Source organism: Acipenser ruthenus, chromosome 28 (genome assembly GCF_902713425.1).
Source record: "Acipenser ruthenus chromosome 28, fAciRut3.2 maternal haplotype, whole genome shotgun sequence".
Classification (NCBI taxonomy): Eukaryota; Metazoa; Chordata; class Actinopteri; order Acipenseriformes; family Acipenseridae; genus Acipenser; species Acipenser ruthenus.
The window spans coordinates 16704759-16719783 of NC_081216.1; the positions used below are offsets into that span (position 1 = coordinate 16704759).

At 38.9% G+C, this 15025-nt stretch overlaps 1 protein-coding gene across 5 annotated transcripts in view; it reads right to left on the reverse strand.

Moving 5' to 3' along the window:
- LOC117434452 (oxysterol-binding protein-related protein 5-like) overlaps positions 1–15025 on the reverse strand; it is a 72740-nt gene that overhangs the window by 25695 nt on the left and 32020 nt on the right. Inside the window, exon 1 of one of the 5 annotated variants that reach the window (XM_034057010.3) lies at positions 13008–13147. The exons of the other annotated variants lie outside the window; for them this stretch is intronic. The gene's annotated coding sequence lies outside the window, so the exon portion shown is untranslated. Of the gene's footprint in view, positions 1–13007; positions 13148–15025 lie in introns of those variants that run through there. 5 annotated transcript variants of the gene reach the window in all.

Consider the following 15025-nt stretch of genomic DNA (forward strand, 5'->3'; position numbering starts at 1 on the left):
CCAATTACTTTAGAATACAGCTTAATACTTATGAAACTGTTGCACACTGTTAAAGAAGTCTGTTTCATAAATATATTTTTATTTATTAAAACAGACTTTAAAAACCCTTCTTTAAACAAGTCATGAGTTAACGCTTAGTGAACTACATTGACATTGGCAATAGTGTATGCTGTAGAACTAATAGCACAAGGTGTTAAATTTGCAGACGACACAAAAATAGGAGTGGCAAACACTGTTGCAGCAGCAAACTTCAAAATGATCTAGACAACATTCAGAACTGGGCAGACACATGGCAAATGGCATTTATTGAGAAAAGTGTAAGGTACTGCACGCAGGCAATACAAATGTGCACTATAAATATCATATGGGAGATACTGAAATTGAAGAATGAATCTATGAGTTTATCTAGGTGTCTATGTTGACTCGGAAATGTCTTCATCTAGACAATGTGGGTAAGATATAAAAAAGGCCAACAAGATGCTCAGATATCTTGTGGAAAGTGTTGAATTTAAATCAAGGGAAGTAATGTTAAAACTTTAAAATGCATTAGTAAGACCTCACCTAGAATACTGTGTTCAGTTCTGGTCACCTCGTTACAAAAAGGATATTGCTGCTCTAGAAAGAATGCAAAGAAGAGCGACCAGAATTATCCCGGGTTTAAAAAGGCATGTCGTATGTAGACAGGCTAAAAGAATTGAATCTATTCAGTCCTGAACAAAGACGACTACGCGGCGATCTGATTCAAGCATTCAAAATTCTAAAAGGTATTGACAATGTTGATCCAGGGTACTGTAAAAAGAACCAGGAGTCACAAATGGAGATTAGATAAAGGGGCATTCAGAACAGAAAATAAGAGGCACTTTTTTACACAGAGAAATGTGAGGGTCTAGAACCAACTCCCCAGTAATGTTGTTGAAGCTGACACCCTGGGATCCTTCAAGAAGCTGCTTGATGAGATTCTGGGATCAATAAGCTACTAACAACCAAACGAGCAAGATAGGCCAAATGGCCTCCTCTCGTTTGTAAACTTTCTTATGTTCTTATGTTCTTATGTGCAGCAAGTAATTTTTTCCTAGCTGCTACGCATTATGAGAACACAGCACACCTGGAGTGTGACCTGAGGAAGTGTTTTGCAGGGAGAGCAACACAATTACATGGATCATAAACACGATTAGGCATGTTTCAGTATTAAAATATAGGACTTTCACATAGGGCCCCTTTTTCCACTGTGTTGTAATGAGAAAGCTATGTGATTACACACTCAGTAATTAAACTTTCCTTTTTCTCTTGAATTACAATTATCGCTTGCTACTTAAAATCATGGATATTTAACTTATGAAGGGGCATTTTCAACACATAATAAAAGGAAGGTGGAAAATCTAGGCCATAGTTTCCTTCTTCTAAATTGGAGTGAGACAGTAGATTATGGTTGGAAGTTTCATTTTTCAATGATGTTTTTACTTCAATGTCATACTTTTACTGATCTGTGTTCCTCGTTGCAGCCTCTGGAATTTGATGTACAGAATTCAAAAATACACATGCAGCTTGACTTCCATTCCAGCCCAGAGCGCCCCCTACTGTAGAAAAATACATTTTACAGAAAAGTAAGAGAGCCCAGTGAATTGAAGTAAAACCTGTGTTCAACAGGCAGAGCGCTCTGCCATGTTGCTACATAACATAAGTTAGCTCTTACTGAACGAGGTGTTACAGAGAGAGAACTTTCAAGATGGTGGAAAATACAGCACTAGAGACATTTTTGGATTAATTTATGGAAGATTGTGCAGAAAATCTGCTGTTTAATGGCTCTATTTCACCAAGAGTCAACACCATAGCTTTAGCCACAGTGAATTTAAACACATGCGAGAGTCCTGTACGGATTGAAAACTACATTGAGAGCATTGTTCCTCAGTACTGTGATTGTTGCATGTTGCATGTTTTATTTACAGGTAGCTACTGTGCAGTTTACGCTTGCAATTAAGATGTTTCTATTATATTATTATTATTATTATTATTTATTTCTTAGCAGACGCCCTTATCCAGGGCGACTTACAATTGTTACAAGGTATCACATTATACATTATTTCACATTATACAGATATCACATTATTTTACATACAATTACCCATTTATACAGTTGGGTTTTTACTGGAGCAATCTAGGTAAAGTACCTTGCTCAAGGGTATATGCAAGTATTGTTGTACAAAAATAAATAAATCAAATAAATAAAAAAAAAAACTTTCCAAATAAATTATTTCTTCAACGATACATCTGTGAATGACTTTAGAAACATCAAATTAACAGCTATAACATATATGGTAGTTCTTTTGGAGACTAATGTTATATTTGTTTGTTTCAAGGTGAAAGTACCATATTTTTTTTTTTTAGGCATGTTACCTGTAATAGTTTAGAGTTTAAATATTTGAATGTTGAAGAGATGCATGTAAAACACGGAGGCCAGCAGGATGTGTACAGTGTAAAGGTTATGTATTCAATAGTTTTCTGTATCTGTACATTTCACGCATGCTGTGCGTCTAGCCCACATTACCATACAAATATAATGGAGGGCTTCTTGTGGCTTTGATTGGTTACAAAAATCCCTATAGGTTAACATACATTTAGGAAATTACTGTAAACAGAATGTACCGTAAAATATCCCTCTCTTACAAAAAAGCTCTTACCTGCAGTACCAACCCAACTTTAGAAAACTGTGGTCAGGTTATAACAAAAGCAACACATTTTAAAAGGACTGCCTAAATTGGAAAATACTTCATTCAAGTATATCTAGAGAACAGTATTGACACCATTATCAGAATCTTTAACATTGTCATTACTCAAAACTGACAACCAAACTGTGAAAATTAGGTGAATTTTGACTGTAGAACGTAGACTACAGTATTCTAGTTTTAAACAAAAGAGAAAGGGTCTGACCAGGATGCTTTAATATAGTATGTTGTTTAGCTTTTATTCAAAATAAAGGTGATTGAAAATTTCTGAAACATTGTGGTGATTTATAATATGATAATATGTGTTCCAACAGTGTCAGTAACTGTTTGTCAGTATCATCGTTTGCATGTCTTTTTTTGTTTGTGCCTTGCTCTCCTTGGCATAATACAAACAAAAAGAAAAACAAACAAACAAAAAACACTGTAACATGGGAGATCTGGACTGACTGTCTGGCACATTCGTATTACTGCAGGTAGAGGGCAGCAGTCTCGTGGGATCCGCCTGACGGCCATGGCGATGACACGGAGAGGTGGGGAAGAGGGTGTGTGTGCTTTCCCTCTCTCTGAGTGGCTAGGGGGCGGGCCTTGGGAGACTGCTCGGCCCATAAGAACTGGCTTGGTTGTGCACTCGGGTGGCCGTGTTGGGGGAAATACAGTGTCGCTGGCAGAAGAGGCCAGAGTGAAACAAGGAGCAGGTGAGCCCGGCTGAGGGGGCAGCCTTTCATAAAATAAAACAAATTAATTTTCACAGAGCAATATAAATAAATACGTACCCGAGGGGACGTGTGTAGAGGTACGGGGAACCCTGGCCAACCCCAGTGTATAGGCACAGCTGAGTGTAGGACGGAGACCCGTGCTGACCGGCTTAGCGGCAGTGGGGGCACTGCATAAGCGGTGTTTACAAATAAAATCTTCTGTCTCCCGTGTCAGTGAATACCCCCACCCTTCCACACACACACACACACACACACACACACACACACACACAGACACACACACACGATGACACCATCTAAACACACACCGCATGACAAAAACTACACAGACTCAAGTGTCTGAGCCAATGAGAAAGTGTGAGGAAGAGGAGGGTTTATTTGCCAACAATGAAATGTCTGCAGTTTGATGTCTTCCACATTATTAGGCAAGCAAAATCAGATAATTTTTGGTGTTACTGTAAAAGCAAATAATGGTTATGTACAGTAGCAATCCACATTTGGGGGGGTTACAGTATAACAGATGGCAATATTTTTTCTTCCCATATTAGATGCAACACATATTTAGAAAAGCATGTTTATTCAGTCTGGACAAACATTACTTTGCTCATGTTTCTAACCTTGCTTCCTTGAATTCCCCTTCAAAAACCAGGCCGCTTTTTAAAACAAAAATTTCTCATGCTCAGAAATGTCTAGAATAGCTATTTCTAAGTTACCAGTGTTACAAATCATTTCCTTTGCAGTTTCCCACCCTCCCATCTCTCAAAGCCAGGCCCTTCAGCTCTACCAAACCAGACTGTCGTTTCAGATAACAACCCTCCCCCTCCACACACACTGCAGTGCTGACCTCGGCTTACCTCGCTATCACTCTGTGTCCCTCAGCAGTGGTTGAGGGACACTGATGTGGAAATATGGAACGCAATGTACAAGCGTATTGCTTCAATGACCGCACAAACCTAGCTGCTTACTTGCACACGACAAAACGTTTGAACAAAGTCTATTTCTAGTGTCGTAAAAAAAAAAAACATATCGCATGGTCTTATGGCGAGAACTGTGGTTATCTTTTTGCTAGAGCTTAAAAACTGACTACATTTTTCAGGGTAATTTAACAGAAAGTCTATGTAAAGCAGGTAATGTCTCCCTTGTAGAATATACATCCACTAGCCAAGAATCTTAGGTCACAGTGAGGTTCTGAGAACTTCAAGATATTACAGCAGCTCGGATAATGCACAACAGACTGTTCCGCGTTTGCGGTTTATTCCGAATTCTACAGAAAAATTACAAGATTTTTTTTTATTCAATATTTTCCCGGTACTATTTTCTAGGAAATACAATATTTCGATTAAAATGCTGTTTTATTTTGACTCTGGCATTGTAATAAATCACCTAGGATACAGCAGAAATATGGACATCGGAGGATCAAATAACGTTCAAATGTGGTTCTCTGTCACTTCACAAACACATTATCACCTGATTATGTTGGCCAATCAAAGTTTGATTATTGTGACAATTGCTGGGCGTTGTAACTACTAGCTTGGATCAAAAACTAAATTGAAATACTTGCACAAAAATATAATATTTTTAGTAGATGAGGAATGGGGAGAAAACATAAATCAGTTTATGAATATTCAAAAGAAAACAAATGTTTCGAAGTATACAAAAAGCAAAAATAGCAGAAGTGGGTCAGATGAGGCAGAGGATGCATAGCGCTGCAGATAGTGCTGCATTGAGGTACATGTTTGCGCTGACAATAAAAGAACATACTGAAAAATAAGAGGCACATTAAACTAAAACAATAAAGTGAACTGATAGACAAGGAATCCATTTATGTGGCTTCTACACATGCTTTAATAAAAAGAAAGCACAGAATGACTGTGTTAATGAGTTTGTCAGAGCGCTGTGCTTTGCTGGACAGCCACTGTTTATTGCAGTGAGGTATGTATTGGTGACTTCGTGCGACAGTACTGTCTGTCCATCAGCTAAAACACTGCATAATGCCGACAATCTTAAATTGTAAATATTTGACAGAAAATGGTGATGCTTTAGTTGGTAAACTTATACGGAATGCATTGATGTAAATGTCCAGTGTGATTTTTGACGCATCTCCCGAAGGTGAATAAACCTGGCTTGTTTTGTGCTGATGTCATGTTCATACCTTCTGTACTTCCGTCAGCACAGCGATTGTCCAAACGTTCGCAAAGTACCAGCTAACTTGGGAAAACGTGGCTTCAACTTGCACAGATTCTGCTCATCATACATGCCAGGGACATTATTAATCAGAAACCAGAACTGCTACGCATCATATTCCACATGTAAAGTGTGTATACTGAGATTTTTTCCCCCCGATTTTTACCGATGTTTCAATAAACTCCGAAACATTCCCGTTTTTTTTTTTTTTTTTTTTTTTTTAAGATAAAAACCGAAAACACTGAACACTATTTATAATGCAACCCAAAGAAAAATTGAACTCCAACAGAAAACCTCTGGAAACAGCATGCAGGTACAGGAAAGACTGACCTCAAAGTGGAAGACTAGACTACTGATCAGTTTGAAAACAAACATTTGCCTCAAGATTTCCTTTGTGAGATGGATACTGTACAGAACAAGTTAAAAAGCACAGTGCAGTAAACTGATAGTGCTGCGCCATTTTCTTTCACGACTGCAATAACCTACAGTATAGGGTTATTTTTTTTCTTGTGATTTATGCTTTTTTTTTTTTTTTAACAGTAGAGAGGCCCTTTGATTAATCAAGTCCACATTTTTTTGTCACCTTTGGTATTAAATTTCACAACATCTCCGTAAAGCGGCATGTTGTCTAATCCAGCACAACATTCAAGTCCCAAATCTGGACAGGATTCGACAGGTTTTACTCACCTCACAAATTCACTGCCCTTAATATATCCTTTATGCGTAATTCACTATGTAGAAGAAATATAAGTATGACATGTATCTAGTTAGAACATGACCTACATTCACAGTACTCTTGTATCAGATGTTGGCACTAGTGCAGTGTTGTACTGTGAGAATTGTGTTTACTTTGCTCTCTGCTTGCCCTTGTTCAGCCCAATAGAACAGCCACTGCAGCGTGATAACTGAATCATGCAGACTTAATTCATTCTGCACAACCCTCACCTGAATAAATGACTTTTGCAGGAGAAAAAAAAACACAACTGGGAGAAATACACAAAATGAATTACTTGATACAAAAGCTAAAAACAATTCCCTAGTTCATTTCAATCTCTGCAAGTATGTCGTGTTTTATGGAGGTTCATCTTTATTTACAATATGTTTTGCTTCTTCAACAAACAAGAAAAAAAAATGACGACGAAGAATACACATTCTGTCCTCTTTAACTGCTTATTTCTCCTAATGTAGGATAGTAAAAATGTGTTTTGCATGTGTGTCTGGGTACGATATTCGGACAATAATTGGAGGTACACCCTAGGATTTCCATAACGTTTGGTTGCTTCATTTTGTAGAAGTCTTTATTCCAACTATCATGCAAGTCCTCAATACCTAACCATGGTTCTGAAAGCCAGGACTTCAGCTGAAACAAAGTAATTGAAGAACATCTCTGATCTCATAGATGACATTTCCAATTTAGATCGAGGGCAAAACCATAAAACCTTATGTGTCTTTAAAGGTCTATTTTTATATAGGGTTGTTCAGGCAGCTAGGCGATAATATGATCTACTGAGAGTATCGCTTTCCAGCCCAGAGAATCGGATATCACTTCTGCCTGCTAACACCTTTTTAAATACACAGATGTGCTATTTTAAGAAACCGCCATATGACCATGGGAATAGAGAGTCGTTATTTACGGTAGGTCACTTAAAGAAACCTGTTATAAAACTGTTGGCTTGCTACTTACAGTAACCCTTTATCTGTTTTTTGTGATTGTGAGAATGTTTACACTTTGAAGAAATACCTACAGTAGATTCTTACAAAAACTGACCTGGGTTACTAACTATACAGTACCCCACAGTATTGTCCTCACCTCTAACCTCACCACTGATCCCTTCTAGCTGAAACAGGGACTGCACAGTGTGTGCCACCTGGTTGTAGAGGTGAAAGTACTGAATCGTGTGGGACATTGGAACCAACACGCAAGTTGGGCGGTATGTCATTTACAGAAAGACCTCCACTCACCTGGGGCCCTCACAGTACGGGTGATTTACCACCGGCTATTTGTCGAGCTGGGAACGCAAAACTTTGGCCTCACATCTGAATCTGGCACGGAGCTGAGCTGGGCTAGGGGCGGAGTCATTGATTATTGTTATTACTCTGCGTCAGTCAGCAGACTCGAGGAAGACGAACAACATGGAGTGCAGAGCAGAGAAAAGTACAAATTACTGCTCCCTCCGAGAAGCTTTGCGTAAATCAGCCTGTTGTTGAATTTCAGTTGTATTCAATAATATATGAAGATCGAAAACAAAGAAACACAACCATAACCTCTGGATCAACTCAAATAGCGCATCATCTAGATGCGTCTCAACACGTTCATTCCGTGACGTCAGTTGGCAGTGGAAAAATAACCAGGCTCCTCCTAAGCCGGACTGGCTCGGTCGTACAGCAGAAAAGAGGTACATGTTCTTGATGCTGGGTGGGACTCAGATGACCACATCAAGAGGATTAAGATCATGCTGGCTGTGATCAGTCCACACCAAGGCTAGGATGCTTGGCTTTCCAGAACTTGGAAACACTGGCTGTCAAGAACACACTATAGTTACACTATTGAAATAGCTCTAGAATACAGTACTATTTCAATATCAAACATTTCATCATGTTAATACTGTAGGTATAATTAGGGGTTCTGGTTCTCAGGTGAGAAAATCAAACAAAAACCCCACAGGTTCTAATTAGCCCAATCAATTACCATCTAGAACCCTCCTGTGATGTCACAATGACCTAGAAACCATCAAGAACGTGTGCTATAAATGAATGTCCTGTATAGTGCGTCTCTTAAGACATGTCACCTCCTGCAGTTTGAGTGGAGTAGTTCTTGCAGCTCAAACTGTGCAAAATGATTCCTGTGATAAGAGACGCTACACACAATGTATTATTACATTATTAAAAATCACTAAAATCCAAGATTGCAACTACTACACACAAGATAAGATTGGCACTGGCATGTTGATGAATCCTGAAAAGGTGATTGGTTGAGTTCTCATGTGCGATTTATAATAATGAATGGCCACACAAAGCTGGATATTTGCCTACTTGACTAAGGGTTCATCCATAACTGTAAAACTCAATGGCAGTATAGGTAATACTAAATGAAATGTAGCAAATCCTTTGAGAATCATTTCAATTAAGACTTGTAGTCAAAATGTTTGTCAAAGAAGTTCCTTTTGTAGTGGTATACCGTACTGATTGACCTCTTGTACACCCCAATAAACCACATCTGGATTTTACAGCATTTTACAGCACAACAAAAAACAGCCTGGATTGCATCAACCACTTATCGGTGTTCATCTCAGGATTATCGCTCAAAACAGGTGCCTTCCCTGGTGCTAAAAAAATCCAACTGTGACTGGCTGGTAATTATTATTATTATTATTATTATTTATTTCTTAGCAGACGCCCTTATCCAGGGCAACTTACAATTGTTACAAGATATCACATTATACATTATTTCACATTATACAGATATCACATTATTTTACATACAATTACCCATTTATACAGTTGGGTTTTTACTGGAGCAATCTAGGTAAAGCAGTGTCCCCCACTGGGGATTGAACCCACAACCCTCCGGTCAAGAGTCCAGAGCCCTAACCACTACTCCACATTGCTGCCCTAATCCACTCTTTTACATGTTTAGGTAACAGACTAATGCACATATATGGATGAACATATGCCAGACTACTGTACAAATTAGTCACAATTCACACTGGGAATAGGAGAGAAGAGGAGGTCATCTCACCAAACACAAAGTGTTAAAATGCTCACCCAGCATTGCACGCCATCATAATCCATTCATAGGCTCATGCCAGAACTACAGTCATTTCAAAACAGCTTTTCCAAAACCAACACCTCACAGCAGCATTAGTATAAACAAAACAAGGGATGAAGCTAAAGGATTTTCATTTTTGATATGTCTTGGCGAGGGGACACTTCCTGTATAATAAAAGCTTTTTTTTTTATCCAGTGGAAAATCCCTGCCTAAATTCCTCAGTTTGATATATTAGGGAGGGAGACAGGAGATTGGGATACTGCCAGTTCTTCTGAAATACTACTTGCGTATTCACTGAGAAACCTCCCTGCTTATCGAATATTTACACTGCTTGTAAAATCGAAAAAGCCGCCCCTTGGGAGCTCTTGTCCACGGTCGGCAGTGGAACAGCCTGGAACCGGCGACCGCCAGGCTAGGCCCGTTACAGTATTATATTCTTAAAAAAACACTGTAGAACTGGTTCACACTGATGTGCCTGACCACATTTCCCTGTCAACAGCACTGCAACAAAACAAAAGAATCCTAGGTTTGAGTTATAGTATGGCAGTGTACACTACATCAAAACATCATTTGTGAGTCAGTGTTGATTCACTTTTGGGGACTCTAAGGATGTTCTACAACACTAGTAATTCGTTCTTTAACTGTTTCAACCCATAAAGTTGTTTTTATTGCTGAACCTTCCTTGAACTGTGAACTGGCACCAAGCTCTTCCGCTTTTCCTCTGTCCTGCTTGGGCTGACACACTACCATCCTAATTTCTTTCAGCTGGGGCCGTGGCCTCTGGAGCGCCTACATGAAGAGGTCTGTGGTTTTCTGGCTTCGGGGCGGCCATTTGGAAAGTCTGACTCACTCCATCGGCAGCCTCTGCTCCCCTGGTGTAAAACGCTCAAAGGACTTAGCGAGAATCGGGGAGCTCGTCTCAGCTGCGTCTGTGACGATTCGAAAACTTGAGCCGACCCAAAAATAAAATACAAATAATAATAAAAATGGGAACTTTAGTTTTATAAAACAGAGTGAACAGAAGACTAAATTATGGACTGTAGTAAACAGATAATTATATTTTTTGTGTAAAACTAAACATGAACATGGGAGACCTTTTCTGTAAGAGATTTATTTACAAATTATTTTTGTACACTAGCCAGCCTAATTTGCAAATGCAAACTTTTTTTCGAAAGGAAAAACAAACTATTAATGTTCCTATTAACTATTAAACTGTTGGAAAAAAACAACACACAGTACAGTCCAAACCTTTTTAAAATCACTTTGGAAAGGATAGAGCATAACATGTGGACAATAAGCAGAGCTGATTTTAGCAATAACACAAAATAATTCAGACTTAACTCAGCACTGCCATGTTTATGCTGGAGGACTGGCTGGCTGCAAGAGTGAGAGGAGGCCAAAATAAAAATTGAAGAAAAAATATAAAAAGCTATTGTTGGACACACAACAGATTATTAGACATACTCAAAACTGAAATATTTTTCTTCAGTATCATTTATTTATATGCAAGAAAGCTCTTCCTTCCATTATAGCTGTCTTCTTTAATAATTTACGCACTGTCCCCCAGAATATTTTTGGCCTTGTTTTGTTGTCAGTTTGAGTAGTGGAATGAGTTCAGTCTGGTCTACAGCCCCTCTCAGTCACACACCAGCACATCACATGTCATCCAGCCCGGCAGCCATGCTCACACACCAGCTCACAACACAGAGAGAATAATAATGTCTGCTGAAATGACCTAGGAAGTGAAACGCTAACAGACTTCCTTCAATTAAGGAAAACAAACCTTCTTTAACCTAGTGTAGTACATGTACATGTTTTATAGAATATGTGTTTCTTTCAAAGCTACACACCTGAGACCTATATTTTGCCATCAGAAGTGCAAAACGGGTAGGATTTATGGAATTGTGTTAGCTACAACAACTTTGCACTTGTATCTGAACACAATACATTGTTTTTGGACCAACAATATTCTAATACAAAGTGAAACAGTTGGGTCAGAGCTACCCAGGCAAGAACACACAAATCTATCTCTAGTATAAATGTCAACACGGAGCTCCAAGAACCCTTGATTCACGTCTGTTTGCAACTGGGATCCCATGGTCAGTGAGGACACAAGGATATTTAAAATAAAAATAAAACACACACAGACACACACCAATGACCGGCGGGGAAAAAAAGTCTATCATCAATCTGACCTCCTGCACCTGTTCTGTAAATAGTATTCTGACAAGTGCTTAAAGTGGCAATCAGTACAGAGAGGACTATTCCACCTGTTCCTGGCTGAGATCCCTTGTCTGCAAGGTCAAATCAGAACAGCTTGTAAACCATCCAACTAATGATTATTATCATTTTTCCCCATGACCTTCATTTGAGAGAAAACATTGATTCACTTATGAAACAATTTCATCTGCAGAATGACACAAGGACAGCAAGTAATTTGTTTAATGATCAACAGCAGCAAATTACCCACTGGGCATTCAGCTCAGATTAATTTCTAGCCAGGTTTCCCTTGTATACAGCAGCAGACTTGGATTATTACTCCACCATACTCTCCCAAGCACATCGTCTCCAAGACATCTCAGCATGCAGGCTCTCTGCTGTAAACCACAACAGCATCCTACTCTCTGAAGAGCATCAAATACTGTATTTATCATGCTGGAATCATTACAAAAAAAATAAATAAAAAAATAATCATCATCATAATAATAATAATAATAATAATAATAATAATAATAATAATAATAATAATAATAATAAATCACAGCTCAAACTGTGTGCTATTCCACTTACAACTGCTACAACCCCAAGCTTTTTATAGGCTTTGTTTTTCAAACATTTCCCTCCAGGCTTTAATTCTTTGTTAAACTAGAACAAAAGCAAGTATTTATTATTCATGTTAAGCACACGCAAGGTTAACGTCTCATTTGTTTTTCAATAAAATATGGAATTCTCTCATTGAAAAAAAAAAAACGAGCTGATTTAAGACTCGAGGAAACTCTTTAAAAATATGACCCGAATAGTCTTAATGGCAGTATCTTGTTAACAGCACAGTTTGTTAACCAGAGCCCTCTTTGTATAACACTCTGGTACAGTTTGGTATAGCATGGCACAGTATGGAGCAGATGGAGCCCGTCAAATTGAATTTCCGGAACGCAGACATCAAAACACAACGATCATGCAGTTAGAATGACAGAATACCGCACCGTTCAGGCTGACAGCAAAAAACATAAAAAAATAATGCGATTTATTCTTTAAAATGAATGAAATTACAAACATTATTATTTACATTGCACAATGCAACATTTAATAGTTTGCACATAACCTGAGTATCTGAATTGGGTTGAAGCAAGGGTTTCATTTCCTTTATATATCAAAGCACAACGCTAGAGTTGAATGAAATCAAATCATTTTTGTTTTATTTGTCATGCATTTGCTCCACTTCCAGTTTACATTGCTTCACTTTCTATGAGAATCAACCCGTCTGCAAAACCTTTTCTTTAGTTCATCTACAATAAAGCACCTTGTACTGTGTGTAGTACTAGCCTACGGTATGACAACAGTCAAATGCAGTATGCAGGATCGAGGCTACTTAAACCCATCACAGCCGATACTCACAGCATTGTCGAGTATTAGAAGCAGAACGGAGGTCCAGGGTTGCAGAATCTAGCCCAGACAGACGCAGCCTAATCCTGTATGGATGAGCGGTCTGCGTTAGCATGTTGACTGGCTCTCAGCTGTGGCATACTGGTTGCGCTCTGTGTAGCGTTCAGCTGCAATCCAGCTGCATCCAGTTATTCGGTTTACAGACACACAATATTCCTGGCCCCCGGACTGTTCTATTTCAGGAGACTGCATCTCCACTGGCGGAGTTCATTTAAAAAACAGAGCTGCATTTACTGTATTGGTCTTCGATGATTTCTTCTGAGAAAACATTTCATTGTTTAAAACAATTGTTTCTGGCACCCATATAAATCAATCTATCTATCTATCTATCTATCTATCTCTATCTACCCTTCAGGCCCTGACTTACGCATGTTAAAAATAAGTTTATAATAACAGATTTATTTATATTTTCGATTCATATATGGTTAGCATTATCATCTTTAAAAGGTCATATTTATTGAAGAAAAAAAACCCCATCTGTAGTTCAGTAAACAGGCTGTCCCGTACACACACACACACACCTCAAATTAAGGACATTTTTCACAATTAAATTCTGCAACACTGTTTGGGCTTTTAAAACAACTAGTATACACAATTTAAAAATCTATTATGTTTAATACAATTGATTTCTGTCTGTGTCTACACCCCCCCCACCCCCCACCCCCCACCCCCAAAAAAACAGCATTCAATTCCTGTTTCTAGGTACACAGCAGTTCTATGCAGTCCCGACTGCCCTCGATTATAGAGGTCAAAATGTATCCATCGACCACATTTGAACCTCTAACTTTTGACCCCTTGACCTGATCAGTCTAGAATGTGAGCTTGTGTGCTTGAAACAACCCTAAGAACCAAGTTTGGTGTAAACCTTCCTTTTATATCCCAAGTAAATAAAAATGTCCACACTGATTTGTACAGAGCTTGGACAAAAAAAAATCATAGATAAAGATTACTCAAAAATGAAAATCACAGCCTTTTAGGAAGTAAAAGCAGCACATTGCTAATATTTTAACCTCTGCTCTACAATCTTGTGATTAGAAAACTTGGTAATCCCAGGAAAGTGAATGTGGTTCAAGTCTGGCTGCTTTCAAAACACCAAGCTCTACATCACTAAAGCACTGGGTCCAGAGCCAACAAACATTCACAGCAATTCCATCACACATATTTTAATTACAGGTGTTTTATATCAAGCTGTCCCCAGTTCTGGAAGATACACTACCGTATGTATCAAGAATGCAGATTAATTGACCTGTTTTAGTCTCAATTGTCCTGTTTCAAACAAATCAGTAGGACTCATCACAATGCTCAAGACGTCACTTGCTTGTTGACAAAGTTTGGTTGTACAGGTTGTGAATGCACAAGGTGAGGAGCACGGAGATACAGTGCCAGCTTTCCAGTCCAGGGAAGCCAATACTGTATCCACGGCTACCACAAAGGCCTAACCTGTGACGACTGTATCTGGGGGTTCATTAGAGAGACATGTTCCGTAAGGACTGCTATCTGTGCAGGAGCACAAGGCCCCTCATTGTGTTTCACTTGAGCAGGGCCATGCTGCAATGCATGTCCAAATGGCAACGCATTGCTCTGTGTGTGCCAGGATTACAGACAGCCACACAGCAGTGTTGTATGACTGACCAGCCACACAATAACCAAGCTGTTCTGGAACATGTGTAAATGTGATTAATACTGCACGGCGGTCCTGACTGCAATGTATTACCAGGTTGTAGAGGTTTATACCGTTTCTATGTCAAACTGCTGAAAGGCTGTACTTGTTAGCAGCACTACAAACCAGAATCTCTCAATCCTGCCCTGAACACTCCTTGCCCTTCATCCCTGAACCAAGCACAAACTATGCTGGTGGTTTTTACAGTACATGTCAATTAGGTTTTAGGTTGATGTGGCCCTCCTTTCATCTTCAGAGAGGAATCAGCCCACTGCACCACTAACCCCTAAAATTCCTGCTTTTTATAAAG